We start from the raw sequence: 14,194 nt of genomic DNA, 5'->3' as shown, positions 1-14,194 counted from the left end.
TCTAGGGAAAGTGAGGGTGGGAAACAAAGGGATCTTGTTCTGCGGGCGGTCGCAAAACGCAAAAGTTTTAAAATGGAGGTGGGATCAATTTTATGTCCATTTCGAGGTCTCTGTGCAGTGGAGCGCAGATAAATCTGGAAAGGAAGCACGATCGAATTAATTCTTCTTGCTGGGATCCCGTTGGAAATGTTTGATTTGCCCTGATTTTCCTAGCTGTAGCCTCAGAGGTGGGTTTCAGTAGGTTCTGACCGGTTCTGGAGAACCGGTAGCGGAAATTTTGAGTAGTTCAGAGAACCGGTAAATACCAACTCTGACTGGCCCTGCCCCCATCTATTCTCTGCTTCCTGAGTCCCAGCTGTTCGGGAGGAAATGGGGATTTTTGCAGTAACCTTCCCCTGGAGTGGGGAGGGAATGGGGATTTTACAGTACCTTCCCCTGGAGTGGGGAGGGAATGGGGATTTTGCAGTATCTTTCCCCTGCCACGCCCACCAAGCCACGCCCACAGAACCGGTAGTAAAAATAATTTGAATCCCACCACTGTGTAGCTTTGAATGTATAAGTAGTCCCTGGTTAACAACTGGTTAGTTAGAGACCATTCGAAGTTACGACGGACCTACGTCGGGGCTACTTGAGTCAGATCCAAAATCTCCCCTCAGCGATTATGTGACTTCATTTCGGGTGCTTGGTAACACGGCTGCATTAACGGCCATTTCCAGCATGCCACGTTCATGAGGCTGTGTTTTATGACGGTTTTACGGTACTTCTTGGTTTTGGCAAAACCATGTCCATAGCTTAACAATGGTGCGGTCTGCCTGATGACCGTGGTGGCCACTTTATAACCACTGTGTTCAGTTAACGATTGCCGTAAAAATGGTTGTAAATTCTTTTTTATGACTGTCATATCTTATGACTGCAATGGGCAGATTTCATTATGTTGTAAGTTGAGGACTACCTGAAGGCCGCTTAGGAATCTTGAAAGTTGTCTTGTATTATTATAAGATCTTTAGACTACCCAGCCTAATATTGTTTAATCTAACTGGCAAGTTCTTAATGAATGTATCTGCAACTTAACCTTTTTCCTGGTGATTGGCCCAAAGTCACCCAGCAGCTTTCATGCTAAGGCAAGACTAGAACTCCCAGTCTCCTGGTGATTGGCCCAAAGTCACCCAGCAGCTTTAATGGCTAAGGTAGGACTAGAACTCCATCTCCTGGTGATTGGCCCAAAGTCACCCAGCAGAACTCACCGTCTCCTGGTGATTGGCCCAAAGTCACCCAGCAGCTTTAATGGCTAAGGCAGGACTAGAACTCCCAGTCTCCTGGTGATTGGCCCAAAGTCACCCACAGCTTTTATGCTAAGGCAGGACTAGAACTCCCAGTCTCCTGGTGATTGGCCCAAAGTCACCCAGCTGTCTTTCTTTCCTAAGGCAGGACTGGAACTCTCAGTCTCTTGGTGATTGGCCCAAAGTCCCCCAGCTAACCTTCTACTACCTTCCATAGACCAAACTGGTCCTGTTACCGCTACTCTCCTTACTCTCTTGTAAATGTTGTGAAGTTCAAGGGGTTACATATTCCTGGTTAAGCAAATATGGGTCTCCCTAGGGCTATAGTCCTTTGCACACATCTGTAGAATTGCACCCTGCTCACTGAATCTAGAATTGAACTTCTTAGCACTTCAGGATTAACATTTATCGACCAAGCTTGATAAGCCTTTAAAAATAAAGTCCTTTTCTTCTCACCAGTTTATCAGGCATTAGCATATTTCTATTCCACCTTTTTGTTCTGCCAATAGCTGATAGCAATAATTTGCAAATTAAAGGTGGGTTGGAAGTTTAAACTGCTCACTCATTAGGGGGCATCACTTGGTTTGCAACATTAATGCGTGCTGGAGTCTCATTTCGGAGATCTTTGGTGATAGAGACAATGAACACGTTTCCGAGCTGAAAGGAAATAGACGGCACCTCTCGGCCTTCCTAGGTGGACCAGACAGGAAGCAAAACCAAATAAGCTAAATTCTACTTTCCTGTAGAGGGTACAATTGCTCAGCGGTTAAAGGTGCTGAACTTGTCAGCTGGAAAGCTGATAGCCCACGTTCGAGACCCAAGCGCCGCCCGTTCAACAGGGTGAGCTCCTGTTCCTTGCTCCAGCTCGAGACCACCTGTCAGTTGGAAAGCATGAAAATGCAAGTAGATAAACAGGTACCACTTCGGTGGGAAGGTAACAGCATTCCATGCCCCTTTGGTGCATAGCCTGCTGACGGAAAATGTCTTCAGACAACGCTGGCTCTCTTGGCCAAGAAACGGAGATGAACAACGTGTCCTAGAGTCAGATACACTGGACAAGAGAAGCCACTGGACAAATGTAGCCTATAAGGCTACATTAACAGAATCTTGCAAGTCTGAAAGTACAATTCTTCCCCTGTCTCTTTTATAGCCTGATAAACTTTGGGGAGGTTCTTCCTGAGCCAGCCGGTTTGGACCGGTTCACCGGAACCGGTAGTGGAAATTGCGGGTCACGGACCGCCCATCCACCCCGGCTCTATACCATCCTATTTAGGCATGTTTTTGAGGCCAGGCGCATGGGTGGAAGGCGTGCGCACCAGCAAAGCACATGCACGGAATGCCGGGCGCATGCGTAAAAAGGGGGCTCGCTCACATTTGCACGCGCTCACATTTGCAAACCGGTAGGGAAACAAAGTGAATATCACCCCTGGCCTCACCCATTGTACAACTGTGGGCTATGCTATCTCTTATCTAATCTTTCTCTAGGCAAGATCTCTTCGTCCCAAGGAGGATTCCTTCTGGGCCATGTGCCCCATCCCTTTTGTGGCTGCGGGCTACGCTATCTCTTCTCTGACCATTCCCTTGGCTGCATCCTCTTCCAGCTCAGGCAATCTGCCTCAGTTACAGCAACCTTCATTTCTCTCAGCCAAAGGATCACATTGGAGATAATGGGAAGTGACAATTCTGTTCCAAACCCCGGTTAGTTTGCAGCGGTCCAACTAACGCTGAGGGGGTGGGGGAGTCTACAGGCTGACCTTGTTTAAGACACTGTTTCCTGTGCATTTCAGCTAGCACTCTTTCCAGCAAAAACAGACTCCTCCCGTCATTTTTCTGGGGCAGAAAAAAATACCACTGAGTGGTAAATTTGGACTTGTTGTGCTCCGGTTTCAGACGTCTCTGGTTAAAAGGACCAGCTAGAGAATAAATCCTATTTTTGCTTGGTATACTGGGACAGCCCCAGGCGTGTCCAACCTTGGCAACTTTAAGACCTCACTTCCCAGAATTCCCTAGCCAGCCTACTTTATGACCTGTGGACTTCAATTCCCAGAATTCCCCAGCCAGCCAAGTTTATGACCTGTGGACCACTTCCAAGAATTCCCCAGCCAGCCAAGTTTATGACCTGTGGACTTTAATTCCCAGAATTCCCCAGCCAGCCAAGTTTATGACCTGTGGACTTTAATTCCCAGAATTCCCCAGCCAGCCAAGTTTATGGCCTGTGGACTTCACTTCTCAAAATTCCCCAGCCAGCCTACTTTAAGACCTGTGGACTTCAATTCCCAGAATTCCCCAGCCAGCCAAGTTTATGACCTGTGGACTTCAATTCCCAGAATTCCCCAACCAGCCACATTTACAACCTGTGGATACTTCCCAGAATTCCCCAGCCAGCCATGTTTATGACCTGTGGACTTCACTTCCCAGAATTCCCCAGCTATCCAAGTTTAAGACCTGTGGACTTCAATTCAATTTAACACTAGTGGAGTTGAAGTCCACTGGTGTTAAAAGTTGTCAAGGTTGAACACCCCTGCTTTGTGTGTCATTCTTTTATACCTCAAGGGACAAATTGCTTTGTTGTGGACTTGTGTTGTGTCTTGCCCGCTCTCACAGCAGCCGGGGCCTTCTTATCTGCTCCCGAACACGGAGGAATGTATGCCTCCCGGTCCCAGCCCTGGCTCCATGCCCAAGCAGGCTGCAGAGGAGGAGCATCCTGCCCCAGCCCTGGCTCCATGCCCAGGCAACGGAGCAGCTAGACCTCCCTCCTCCACAGCATGTGAGCCTGAGGAAAGTTTATTTCCAACAGCTGCTGATTGGAGTGACCCTCGCATCAGAAGATTGGATAGGTGGAGGCAACAGAAGGAAGGGAGGGGCAGGCCTTAATGAGTGCTGAGTCATGGAGCCACACCCCATGGCCTATATAAAGGATCTGCTTTCTGGCAGTCTCTGAGTCAGGCAAAGTCGAACTTATCTTGCTGAAGTCACTTTCTGGTCTCCTGCCTGCTCTGAGGACTTTGCTAGGACTTTGGGCAGAGCTGCAGAGGCAAGCCTGATTCGGATTTCCCTGACCCGGCCGTCAGCGGAGGAGTGGGACACGACAACTTGGTTTGCCTGCCTTGGCAAAATCATCTTCCTGCCTGCAGGATTCCAGTCTCCAGGCCGAACAAAGTCTTGTATACAGGTAGTCCTTGACTTACGACCGCAATTGAGCCCAGGATTTACGTTGCTAAGTGAAACATCTGTTAAGTGAGGTTGCCCCATTTTGCGACTTTTTTTGCCACAATGGTTCAGCGAATCATTGTATGTGTTAAAGTTAGTAACACGGTTGTTAAGTGAATCTGGATTCCCCATTGACTTTGCTTGTCAGAAGGTCGTAAAAGGGGATCACATGATCCCAGGACACGACAACGGTCATAAATAGGAACCAGTTGCCAAGCAGCCGAATTTTGATCACGTGACCATGGGGATGCTGCCACGGCCGCAAGTGTAAAAAATGGTCGTAAGTCACTTTTTTCCAGCGCCGTTGTAACTTTGAACGGTCACTAAATGAACTAAATAAGTCGAGGACTACCTGTACTTCAAAGGCGGTGTGGATAATCCTCAACTGACGACCAGAAACCAACCGTTAAGTCTAAGCACCCAAGTGACTGAAAATAATTTTCTAGCCTTTTTCAACAGTGTTTGTTTAAGCAAAGGCCACAGTCATTAAGCGAACGCTGCGATTGCTAAGTGAACCCCGTTCATTTGAATGGGCATTTTGAGCCAGAAAGCAGCAAAAATCATTACAATTCACAGTCAAGCAATTGCAGAATGCCGCAATCTATCCTAAAAGATGATCTGCCTGACCTGTGGTTATGTGACTGCGTGATGGTGGCAGCGTGACCATTTACGATGACCAACGGGTGCCTTACGGGCCACGGCCTTCGAAACTTTAAATGGTCATAAAACCACTTGATCATTAAGCAAGGCCTTCCTGTAAATTTTTTAAACTGCGATTCTGTCCACTTGACAAATTAATTGTATTTTATACCGGCCCTACGTCCCAATAAATTCTGAATCCTGTAAATGTCCAGATGTGACGTATGAAGGAGATGGGAAAATCGCTGCCTCAAATCTGCCTATGCGTTTCCATGTCCCGTCTCTCCATCCCCCTTACCCTCAATTTCTTGAAGCCTTTTAATATTTGTTTCGCCTTATAAATCAACCCACCCCTGGCTGGCTGGTGGAAAAAAAGCAGAATTTATGAGGCCAGGTGTAATAACAACAAAATGATCTTGGCTCCTGGTGACCGCCAATGTTTTTAATGTTTTCCTAATGATGGCATCACCAGAGAGATTTGGTTTAAAGCCGGGAAGCTCTCTACTAAGTTATAAATTTTTCCTCTAATGTAGGCAAGGATAGTTTTGGGTACATGGTGGAAAGAATAGGAATAAAAGCTCCCGAGGCAGGTGGAGAAAGTTGGATCCAGACCAAAAAGGTTTGGACTGGAGGAGGGAGGCGAGGAGAAAGCAACGCCTAAATTCTGAGTAAGGTTTGGCTCCCTTGAAAAATTGACATTTTTTTCTCTCTGTGTGAGTCAGATAATAGAGTTCCAAAGCCTGCTTTCCCAGCCAGGTTTGGCATCGCTGGCTTAAATTTGTCCTAAGCTCTTGAATAAAATTCTTTTTAAGGGAGAAGGATCTGCAAAATTCCCTTTGGAGAAATGGCTTGATCCACTTCCCTGTCGCTTTGAAAAACAATCTTTTGCAGGAGGGTGATTTATTAGATATGTAGAATAATTCCATTCATTTCCCTTCTTTTGGCGGTTTTCTGAGTAAAAGCAGAACTTTGAAGAGAGCTCTCCTGTTTTGCTGAAAACTTCAAAACAAAAAATAAATCTGAAAAAAAAAAACAACCTGTAAAAAATCAGACCGGTTTTGGAGAGCTCAAATATAAGGCCAAAGGGCAAATGTCTGTTTTTGTTGGCTGAGACGAAAACTGCCCCCTCCTCCTTTGTAAGCTATTTCAAAGCTATTTAAGCCCCTCTTTGAGGGAGAGGGACGGTTTAGAAATAAGAAATACAGCGGGCCCTTGGTATGCATCATTAATTGATTCCTCCCGGAGGCGTGATGAGTACCAAAAAACGATGAGTACCAAACAAATTTTTCCCATAAGGAATAATAAGAGTGCAGTGTTTCTCAACCGTGGTAACGGGTGGACTTCAACTCCCAGAATTCCCCAGCCAGTGAGTCAGAAGGCAGCCGCCACTGACGAGTTCTAGCTTGTGAATAGAATAGAATAGAATAGAACAGAACAGAACAGAACAGAACAGAACAGAACAGAACAGACTAGGGAATAGAACAGAACAGAACAGAACAAAACAGGGCCTTGGAGGTCTTCTAATCCAGTCCCCTGCTCAAGCAGGAGAACCTATACCCATGATGATGAACCTATGGCACGCATGCCCAAAGTGGCACGTGAAGCCATGTCGCCTGGCACGCGCAGCCTTGCCTATTTGTCTTCTGGGTTTCTGGCACACATGCGCGCGCGATGATCAGCTGTCCTTTGCGTGCGCGGCAGTGCCGAAAACCGATGACTGCATGCATGCCAGTTACTTGATTATTGGGCGCGCATGCATGCTAAAAACCAGATGTTTAGCTTTTCTGGAGTGTGATCCCTTCGCGCGCGGGTAGCAGTGCTGAAAACCAGCATGCCAGGTGATCTTCGGGCGAGCATGCGCACTAGAAGCCGGAAGTTTGGCTTTTCTGGAGCATGGCCTTGATGAGCGTGTGCAATGTTTCCGCATGCCGAAAAGGTTCGCCATCACTGATCTATACTAGTGATGGCGAATCTTTTTGGCACTGGGTTCCCAAACCGGAACACGCATGTGGGCCGGAGTCCCGGAAACTCGAAGGCCGGTGCACGTGCACGTCAGCCAGTTGGTCTTCGCACACGCCGGAGCCCTTGAAACCTGAAGACCAGCTGGCCAGCATGCGCATGCATGCCATAGGTTCGCCATCACAGACCTATAATCTCAAACAAGTGACTGTCCGGTCTCTTCTTAGAAGCCTCCAGTGATGGAGCGAGTGCCCATGATTTCTGGTGGCAAGCTGTTCCACTGGTTAATTGTCCTCACTGTTAAGAAGTTTCTCCTTAATTCCAGGTTGCTTCTCTCTTTGATTCAGTGGTGGGCTGCTACCGGTTCGGGTGAATTGGTAGTTCTGACCATCAGCTGGCCCCGCCCACCTGCCCCCACCCTATCCTGTGATATATTTCCTTCGTTCTGGCTCGGCTGATTCCCGCAGCACAGCTGATTTCCGCGCCTCTGCTGTTCTACTTACTGGGGCTGCCTTAGAAGGCAAGCAGCTACACTCCAAATTGCTGTATTTTGAACGCTGCGCACAAGCACGTTAGGCGCGCGCTCACTGAACCGGTTGTTAAACCGGTTGCAGCCCACCACTGCCTTGATTAGTTTCCAACCATTATTCCTTGTCCTGCCCTCTGGTGCTTTGGAGAATAATTTGACCCCTTCTTCTTCGTGGCAGCCTCTCAAATACTGGAATACTGCTATCATGTCATCCCTAATTCTTTTCTTTAGCCTAGCCCAGGGGTCTGCAAACTTGGCTCTTTTAAGAGTTATGGACTTCAACTCCCAGAGTTGAAGCTTTGCTGGCTGAGGAACTCTGGGAGTTGAAGTCCACAAGTCTTAAAAGAGCCAAGTTTGCAGACCTCTGGCCTAGCCAGACCCGAAACCTGCAGCCGTTCTTCATATGGTTTAGTTTCCAGGTCTTTGATCATTTTAGTTGCTCTTCTCTGAACTTTTGCCCAAAGTCTCAACATCTTTTTTTTTTGGTAGTATGGTGACCAAAATTGGTTGCAGTATTCCAGGTGTGGTCTTACTATGGTTTTTGTAAAAGCGGCACTAATACCGTATTTTTTGGAGTATAAGACACACCTTTTCCCCCCCAAAAAAGAGGGTGAAAATCTGGGTGCATCTTATACTCCGAATGTAGCCTCGCCCAGCTTCTCAAACGGAGGTTTCAGAGGCTGAAAAAAGCTACAGAAAAGAAGCCCCCAAACAGAGCTTCAGAGGCTTTTTTTTCTGAAGCTCTGTTTCGAAGGCTTTCAGAGGCAGAAAAAAAAGCAAAAAAAAATAAGACGCAGAGTTCACAACCAAGGAACCTGTTGCTAAAATTCACCTCTGGGAACAGCTGATTGGGGGTATTCCGGGAGGCCGATCCACCTGCCGATCAGCTTTCTTCTTATTTTCCTCCCCAAAAAACTAAGAACAGCTACCACTCTAGTGACAAATGAAATCTAGGAAGTGGAGATGTGCCCGAATTTTACTTACTAAATGCAAGCCAAACTAAGGGATGAACCAGACCTCCTCGCCAGTGAAATGCTGCATTTTGTCTTTCAGTTCCCGTGGCTGCTTTTCAAAATCCTGTGTTCCTTGTTAGAACACATGGTGTTTTTGGATCCATTTTACGACGTCCTAGGTTGAAGTCTCTTGGAGAAATAATCAAATTAAATTCGACAGCTTGCTCTTTTCCTAAGCAGAACATGATAACCGTATCTTCAGTCTTAGCATTTTCATGTTATTTATTTCGCTTATGACGCCACTGACAACCAAGCCAGTATGGCATATGCAGCTTCTCACAAAAATAGCAGTCGATCAGTGTCATCTTCCTTTGTCCTGGATTTTAGGATGTGCAAGAATAAGATTCTGACTTTGACCTGGTTTTACCAGTGACTAGTGGAATAAAAGGGGGACGCGGTGGCTCAGGGGCTAGGACGTTGAGCTTGTCGATCGAAAGATCGGCAGCTTGGCGGTTCGAATCCCTAATGCTGCCGTGTAACGGGGTGAGCTCCCGTTACTTGTCCCAGCTTCTGCCAACCTAGCAGTTTCGAAAGCACGTAAAAATGCAAGTAGAAAAAATAGGGACCACCTTTGGTGGGAAGGTAACAGCGTTCCGTGCGCCTTTGGCGTTGAGTCATGCCGGCCAGCACTGGCTCTTTGGCTTTGAAACGGAGATGAGCACTGCCCCCTAGAGTCGGGAATGACTAGCATGTATTTGCAAGGGGAACCTTTACCTTTTAGTGCAATAAAATATTCATTTACGACTATTGCTACTAATACATTAAACTTGTATGCCACGTAATCAGGAGTTAAATGTAAAATTTGTTACTACCAGTTCTGTGGGTGTGGCTTGGTGGTGGGGTAATGTGACTGGATGGGCGTGGTCACCTTTTTTTTTTTTACTTTTAAAAGCATTTTTTCTACAACCTCTTCAGCCGAAGAAATTATAGAAAAAATACTTTTAAAAGACTCCTCTGATGATCCCAGCTGGGTTGCCTGATCATCAGAGGCTTTTCTTTTCTTTTAAAAGCATTTTTTTTGCCTTTAAAAGAAAAAATAGCTTCTGACGATCAGGCAACTCAGCTGGGATCGTCAGTGGAGCCTTTTAAAAGCATTTTTTTACAAGTTCTTCGGCCGAAGAGGTTGTAAAAAAAATGCTTTTTAAAGGCTCCTCTGACGATCCCAGATGAGCCGGGCGATCATCAGAGGCTCTTTTTTTTTACTTTTAAAAGCATTTTTTCGGCCAAAGAAAAAATACTTTTAAAAGTTAAAAAAAAAATCTCTGATGATTGTGCAGCTCAGCTGGGCATGTGGGGGCCCAGGGATTTTTGCTACTGGTTCTCCGAACCACCCGTTGCCATCGCTACCGGATTGAGCGATCCGGTCTGAACCGGGAGCATTTCACCCCGCACCTAATTCTCAGTGACTATGGGTAGCTCACAACAATCAAACAAACAAAAATGGCAACAAAATAGTGCAATAAAATTCAGGAATATCTTAATTTACAACCACAATTGACTCAAAAATTTTGGTTGCTACGTGAGACATTTGTTAAATGGGTTTTGTCCCATCTTAAAACCTTTCTTGCCACAGTTGTTAAATGAATCACTGCAGTTGTTAAGTTAATAACACGGTTGTTAGGTGAATCTGGTTTCCCCATTGACTTTGCTTGTCAGAAGGTCACAAAAGGTGAACACATGACCCTGGGAAACTGCAACTGCCATAAACAGGAGTCAGATTGCCAGTCCTCTGAATTTTGATTGATGTGACCATCGGGATGCTGCAATGGTCGTAAGTGTGAAAAACAGTCATAAGTCACTTTTTTCAGTGTTGTAATTTCAAATGGTCACTAAACAAATGTTATAAGTTGAGGACTGCCTGTATTCATTTACAACTATTGCTACCAATACAATAAACTTGTATGCCGCCCAATTCTCAGTGACTTTGGGCAGCTCACAACAATCAGAAAATTTACAACAAAATCAGTACGATATTAAAAGGCAAAGATAAAGGTAAATAGGTAAATGAATTAAATCGCTGCATTTAAGATAGCATACAAAATGTAGAGAGCTAAGAATTTTATAGGCAATGAAACCTTTAAAAACTGTGGTGCTGATCCTATGAACTAAACTTCTAAAATCTATCATCTATAGAACTTACCTGTGTTAGATGCTACCTTACACATCTTGATTGGAAGGAAGAACGGCAAGAAAAGATGTCAGTGGAGATTCTCAGTCATCCAGGCCATGGTTGTCCCAAAGGTGCTTTTTCAAGAGGGAACTGAAGAAGCTTCTTGGATGAGAAGCGAAACGTCTTCAAGGAAAAAAACCAAAGAAAGTTCAGCTGCCTTTTTGAAAAAAAAGCACCTTTGGTACAAGAAAAGATAAAAGTTAGAAAAAGTCACATGGAGGATGTAAATAACTTTAGGAAATGTAGAATTTGGCCTTGCTAGGCCCGCTGACGTTTTGACTCACCAGATGTTTGTGAGTTATAACCCCCAGCGTTCCTCACCATGACCCACACTAAAGATCCTGTGATGGGGGTGGCGGTAAAACCCACTTACGTTCGCTACTGGTTCGGGAACAGGAGCACGCGTGCGCAACGTAAAAAATCGGGATGTAATGAAGTGGTGAAATCCCCCCAGTTCTATCTGGCTCGCTGAATTGGACCGGCGCTACCAGTTCGGCGAGCCAGATAGAACTCAGAGGATTTCATCGCTGGATGGGGTTCTCATCAAAACATGGTCAGGAGAGGTGTGTTAAAAATTGCTACATTTCCTCAATTCTAATGACTCCCTCCCCTACTGCTAAAGCAGTGTTTCTTAGAAAGCACAACTGGCCGGGGGATTCTGAGAGTTGAAGTCCACACATCTTTAAAAGTGGCCAAGGCTGAGAAACACGGTTTTAAATGAAGTCGTCACGGATTCTCCTTCACGAATGATTCCAAAGCCATAGGAATCAGACCATAGTGAGAGCATAGTTGGTTTGAATGCTTTATTTGGGGGGAAATGGGGCGTTTAGCGAACAATTAAGAAGCAATTGAGGGATAGGGCATAAACCAGGTGGAATCCAATGAATTCAGGCCTCCGACAAGCATAATGATGCAACCCTCTGGAAGTTACATTACGTTGATCAATCTCCAAGAAATGCCTTTCATTATTTTTGTCTACGGAAACCTATCCAAGCCAAGCCAACAGTATTACAGTTTTGTGGATGTTGGCTTACGGTGGGCCTTCGTTTCAGGAGAAATTAAAATGAAACGCAGTAGTAAGTGGTCTTACATTAATGTTAAGTTACAAAGATCAATGGCATCTCCCCCATTTGTGACTGCCTTTGTTTGCTATTCATTCATTCATTTATTTATTTATTTATTTAATCACATTTTTATACCGCCCTATCTCCTGAGGGACTCAGGGCGGTTTACAGCCTGATAAAAACATACATATAAATACAAAATAAAAAACCAATTAAAAAACGTATTAAATAAGGCCGAATATTAAAAAATTGCGATAAAAATAATAAAACCCCATTAAAACCAAATTTAAAATTTAAAATTCTAGTCCAGTCCTGCGCAAATAAATAGATGTGTCTTAAGCTCGTGGCGAAAGGTTCGAAGGTCAGGAAGTTGACGAAGTCCTGGGGGAAGTTCGTTCCAGAGGGTGGGAGCCCCCACAAAAAAGGCCCTTCCCCGGGGTGTCGCCAGTCGGCACTGCCTGGCTGACGGCACCCTAAGGAGTCCTTCCCTGTGAGAGCACACGGGTCGGTGGGAGGCAATCGGTGGCAGCAAACGGTCCCGTAGGTACCGATATATATTCAGGCCGATAGATATAAAATCAATATATTTTTTTCATTGTGGCCATTCTGATCTGGTTTACCCAGAATTCTTCGGACTGTCCCATCACCCAGGGTATTCTGGGAGAGAGAGAGAGAGAGAAAGGCTGTTTTGAGATCTGTGGCTATATTATCTATTACGCGGCCAAGTGCATATCAATAAGGAACAGAAGGGGAAGGAATGAAAAGGAAAGGAGAAAGTGGAAAGAAAAAGAAAACAGACGAAAATAGAAGTGAGACTTTTAAAAAATGGGGGGGGGGAGCAAGGAAGTCTGGAAGGAGAAGTACTGTTTCCCCGAAAATAAGGCCTCTCCTAAAAATAAGCCCTCCCAAAAATAAGCCCTCCCGAAAATATTTAGCCACATGCACAGCCTGTCCCCGCCATTTCCTCTAGTTAGGGTTAGGGAGACAGAGCTGGAAATGAGGTAAGACGGCAAGAGGAGCCCCAACTTGCTCCACGCGCCTAAAATAATAAAACCCCATTAAAACCAAATTTAAAATTTAAAATTCTAGTCCAGTCCTGCGCAAATAAATAGATGTGTCTTAAGCTCGTGGCGAAAGGTTCGAAGGTCAGGAAGTTGACGAAGTCCTGGGGGAAGTTCGTTCCAGAGGGTGGGAGCCCCCACAAAAAAGGCCCTTCCCCGGGGTGTCGCCAGTCGGCACTGCCTGGCTGACGGCACCCTAAGGAGTCCTTCCCTGTGAGAGCACACGGGTCGGTGGGGGGCAATCGGTGGCAGCAAACGGTCCCGTGGGTACCGATATATATTCAGGCCGATAGATATAAAATCAATATATTTTTTTCATTGTGGCCATTCTGATCTGGTTTACCCAGAATTCTTCGGACTGTCCCATCACCCAGGGTATTCTGGGAGAGAGAGAGAGAGAGAAAGGCTGTTTTGAGATCTGTGGCTATATTATCTATTACGCGGCCAAGTGCATATCAATAAGGAACAGAAGGGGAAGGAATGAAAAGGAAAGGAGAAAGTGGAAAGAAAAAGAAAACAGACGAAAATAGAAGTGAGACTTTTAAAAAATGGGGGGGGGGAGCAAGGAAGTCTGGAAGGAGAAGTACTGTGTTTCCCCGAAAATAAGGCCTCTCCTAAAAATAAGCCCTCCCAAAAATAAGCCCTCCCGAAAATATTTAGCCACATGCACAGCCTGTCCCCGCCATTTCCTCTAGTTAGGGTTAGGGAGACAGAGCTGGAAATGAGGTAAGACGGCAAGAGGAGCCCCAACTTGCTCCACGCGCCCCAAAATAATAAGACCTCCCCAAAAATAAGGCCAAGCGTTTATTTCAGGGTTCAAAAAAAATATAAGACAGTTGTATTTTTGGGGAAACACGGTAGAAGGAAAAAGGGGGAAGAAATGAAGAGAACTTGTGAATAATGAAAGAAATGCTAATTAAACTAATGAATAATGAAACAAATGAGGATACTTAATAATGAAAACAAACAGAATAACAAAACAAAGCAAAAAAAAATTATCTTGCATGACCTTAATATCTGTGGAGTGGTGCCTAGTGACATAATACCAATCTTCTTACAACTTTTTAAAGTTCTGGATAGAAAAGGCAGCTTCCTAAATTAACTTTAACTTTTTAACAGAGTCTCTTGATTGAATGGGTGCCTGGTTTTTAAAATGATCACTTTGGTGGGTCTGCCCACCCTAAGAGTCTGTTTTAGCAAGCATGGATATACTCTCTACTTCAGGCTGAAAGGAGGGGCTATCTTTGGCCTAAGCCAATGTTTCTCCAC

The 14,194-nt window shown here is 45.3% G+C and overlaps 1 protein-coding gene and 1 long non-coding RNA gene across 2 annotated transcripts in view; one reads left to right on the top strand and one right to left on the bottom strand.

The window, feature by feature from the left end:
• Positions 1–14,194, top strand: part of EFNA2 (ephrin A2) — a 342,469-nt gene that overhangs the window by 74,626 nt on the left and 253,649 nt on the right. The window lies entirely within an intron of this gene.
• LOC131188319 (uncharacterized) overlaps positions 1–14,194 on the bottom strand; it is a 45,694-nt gene that overhangs the window by 28,486 nt on the left and 3,014 nt on the right. The window contains exon 2 of the long non-coding RNA XR_009152763.1: positions 10,771–10,923. This is a non-coding gene — a long non-coding RNA (uncharacterized LOC131188319). The remainder of the gene's footprint in view (positions 1–10,770; positions 10,924–14,194) is intronic.

The sequence above is a fragment of the Ahaetulla prasina genome, chromosome 1 (assembly GCF_028640845.1).
Source record: "Ahaetulla prasina isolate Xishuangbanna chromosome 1, ASM2864084v1, whole genome shotgun sequence".
Lineage (NCBI taxonomy): Eukaryota > Metazoa > Chordata > Lepidosauria > Squamata > Colubridae > Ahaetulla > Ahaetulla prasina.
Note: the sequence above shows the minus strand (reverse complement) of the source record. Positions and strands in the feature narration are given on the sequence as shown.